This window comes from Oxyura jamaicensis, chromosome Z (genome assembly GCF_011077185.1).
Source record: "Oxyura jamaicensis isolate SHBP4307 breed ruddy duck chromosome Z, BPBGC_Ojam_1.0, whole genome shotgun sequence".
Taxonomy (NCBI): domain Eukaryota; kingdom Metazoa; phylum Chordata; class Aves; order Anseriformes; family Anatidae; genus Oxyura; species Oxyura jamaicensis.
In genome coordinates, this window is record NC_048926.1 from 73,478,912 (window position 1) to 73,482,690 (window position 3,779).

General features: G+C 38.6%; 1 non-coding gene across 1 annotated transcript; it reads right to left on the minus strand.

The window, feature by feature from the left end:
- Nucleotides 1–3,597: 3,597 nt before the first annotated feature.
- LOC118156794 lies at nt 3,598–3,706 on the minus strand. Its single transcript, XR_004746447.1, has one exon. It is a non-coding gene; the product is annotated as a U6 spliceosomal RNA (small nuclear RNA).
- Nucleotides 3,707–3,779: the final 73 nt, after the last annotated feature.

The window sequence follows — 3,779 nt, forward strand, 5'->3', positions numbered from 1 at the left end:
AAACACAGGAATAGATTTTTTTTTTTTTTTTTCCCCTGGGCCTATTAATTATTAAACATTTCTGGAAGCTAAGGAGTGAGAAAAATCATAAAATATTCAGCAGCATCTGTTTTCTATTTATTGGACATGCACCTTCCAAGAAAATATGTAAGGCAATGACAAGATTTTTTTTCTCTCTGTGTCCATAATCTCAGACACAGAGCCCAGGGGGAGGACCGAGGTCGTACTTCTGTGAATTCTTTCACATCAACTCCACTGAACAGTCATTTCTAAACACAGCTTAGCTGTTGATGGGGTTATATGGATTCGTTAATATTTGTCTGATCTCTGAAGCAGCTTTCTGCTCCAGCTGAATGAGAGCTAAAAGCTAAATGAAAATATATATATATATATATATATATATATATATATATTTGTAAGAAAAACAAACATTCAAAACAACAACAACAACAACAACAAACCATAACCAGTGGCATCATTGTGTCCTAAGCACTTCTTAGTTCTTCAGTTGTAGCACTGGAAATTTTCTGTGATAACTTGATAACTTCTGGTTTCAGTTGGCTTACTCTGCCATGTGACCCCATTTCTGGCAGAGTGAGAAAGGACAGCCTGAGTGGTTGTACCTTCTGGCCTTTGCTGATCTGATGGAAGAGTGCAGGGTAAGTTGACAGGTGCTCATTTTTCAGTGATGCCTTCATTCAAATATCTGTGGTGGTTTTCTGTGCATCTGGTTTGAATTAGTTTAACAGTATTTCATACCAGCTGACACTCTCCAGGCTTTGGCTTTGATACTCTCCATGTTTTGGTTGAGACAGGTGCTTAAATACATCTCACTTGATGTTAATAAGTGGTGTTTCTGCCTTCAGAATTTCCTGCAGCTGACACGTGCTGAAGTTTGGGGCTAGGCTGTGCCCTTACGCATGCTACTGACTTTTACATTAGCAAACTACCTATAACTTGTAGTGACTCACTTGTAGTGACTGGTATACTACATCTTTATTTCTCCTGTGAGTTCAGGCTGTCTTTGGCACTGACAAGCTGTCTACATTGAAAAAATCCCCAGGGCACTGCTCTATTTTCTACTGACCTCTATTTCTTTTGAATGTGGATTTGCCTGTGGCTTTGCCATATGTTCAGGTAGCTGCAGTTCCCATCTAATAATCATGTATATGCAAGTATATGTTGGTATCTATGATGTATGTGTATATGTTTTTTGGACTGTAAGAGACTTTATGTTTGTGCCTCTTCTGGGACAGCTTCTCCCTTTTTGGGAGGAGAAAGAAGAAGAGGCTGATGATATTTTGTAAATAAAATCCCTTTTGTTTGAGTAGTCACAGATGCTTTCTTGCCCTGCAAATAAAGTAGTATGGCATTAAATGGAAAGTGCTGTAAATTTGTCCTATAGTTTTTAGGTTCTGTTAGGCATATGAAGCTCTTCCTAATTGACTTAGATGCAAGGCAGGTTTTTCCAAAAGATTAGTTCCTGTTTTAGAGTCCAAAAATAGTGGAACTTTCTGAATTTCACAGATTTCAGGCAGAATAATATATGTCCACACTAGTCAAGATCATCAGACATATCAAAGTATTTCTCTCTCATCTGTTTCAGTACGTGAATAGGAACCCTTCTGTCAAAAAAGCTCCCAGCTACTGGACATCTAATATGCTGAACTGTTTTTCAAAAGCTGGTCTCTTATTTCAGTGTCTACATAGAAATGAAGCCCGGCTGCTCTGCTGTGAGCATTGCTCTTCACTCTTGCAGATATAGATGATAGAAGTAACATTTTATATATTGGCTGTTTCTCTGCATATAAATGCTTTCATCACAGTTTTGCAGCATGGCTTTCTGTACTCCTGAATAGTTAATAGATTTTTTTTTTTTTTTTTTTCCCTCAGTGTAAAGAAAACTCAAATCACAAACAGTAGGAAGCCAGGCTGTGAATTACATCTCTTTTGAAACTGAATTGGCAAAGAATATGCCTCCTGAACATATGAGATTTGTGATTACTTTATTGCAGAGTCTATTTAAAGAAATGTATATAAGTAAATTACTTTGAAAAACCAAGAAATGTAGCTGCTCAGATATCCTATTTAAGTGGCTGTTGTTTCCTATCTGTTTTTCCTTCATCTCCATCCACACATAAGGACTCAGTGAAGAACAGAACGCTGGTTAAACATAGTATAGCTCCACACCAAGACAACTGAGGTTGGCAAAGCCAGCCTCTGTGTTGTTTTTTTTTTAATTATTTTTATCTGCCCCCCCCCCCCAAAAAAATATGCTGATACAGTTATCCACATGCTATTAGACTGGCTAGTGGTTGTTTAAAATGTTAGCAGTGGAACAGATTGTCCAATGAGGTTGTGGAGTCTGTCTTGTTGGAGAGTCATTTGGACATAATCCTAGACAACCATCTCTAAGTGCCAATGCTTGAGCAGGGATTTCTACCATATAAAACTTCTAGTGGTCCCTTTCAACCACAACCATTCTGTGATTCTATGAAAAAAGAATTTATGCTGTATTCGGCCCAAATCATTTCAGTGATCTAACTTAGGGTATGACCCGACAGTCAATTCTTTTGACACAACTGTTGCAGGGCAATGCCTCATGTGAGACGCTACCAGTAAGCAGAGGCTGGTGAACTCAAGACCTGCTTAGTCCAGTGTTGCTGAAGACATAGAAAATGAATTGTAAAACTGCTCCATCACCAACATTCTCAGATGTTTGACCCAACATAATTTAATTTCAGATAAATGGATAAGGATGAAATTTGCATAAGGAGGAGATAAGCATAAGGATGTATACATGTATTGTTTCTCTTTTGTAGAGTATGGTTTAGGGTTCCTGGAGAATTTGGCTTAGCATACCTCCTAAAAAAAAAGTACATTCTCTAGGAGCCAAAACTATGAGCCAGTTCTGAAAACCTTAGTTGATACCAACACTTCTGTGGAATGAAACACCTGCAAAAAGTACCATTTTTTTAAGCAGACTTACTTGTAAATCTGATCCTGATTATGGTTCTGGCTGTCTTAATTTTGTCAAAGAATCAGACTTTGGACCTGTCCTGGTATCAGTTAGGACAGAGTTAATTTTCCTCCTAGTAGCTGGTAGGGTGCTATGTTTTGGATTAGGATGAAAAGAATGCTGATAACATACTGATGTTTTAATTGCTGCAGAGCAATGCTTACACCAAGCCAAGGACTTTTCAGCTTCCCACTCTGGCCTGCCAGCGGGCAGGCTGGGGGTGCAGCAAGGGCTGGGAGGGGACAGACCCAGGACAGCTGACCCTAACTGGACAAAGGAGTACTCTGTATCATCTGACATCATGCTAAACAATATATAAGGGTGGCTAGCCAGGGTGGGGTGCCGGCTCATCGGGGATGGGCTGGGCATCGGTCAGTGGGTGGTGAGCAATTGCATTGTGCATCACTTGTTTTGTACACACTATATTATTATTATTATTATTATTATTATTATTATCATCATTTCCTATCTTAATAAACTGCTTTATGCCATGCAAGGGGAACCTTCCCAAAACTGCCTTTTCCGATCACTTCTAAGAAATGGAAGTCTGACAGTTTGGTATGTGGTTTGGATGATGGAAAAATATGGAACGCTTCACAAATTTGCGTGTCATCAATGCACAGGGGCCATGCTAAGCTTCTCTGTATCATTCCAAATTTTTAGAATATGTGCTGCCAAAGTGAGCATTAAGATAGGATATAATGTTGAGATAGGAAATATTTAAAAATATATATTAAAAAGAAAGAAAGAAAGAAAGAAA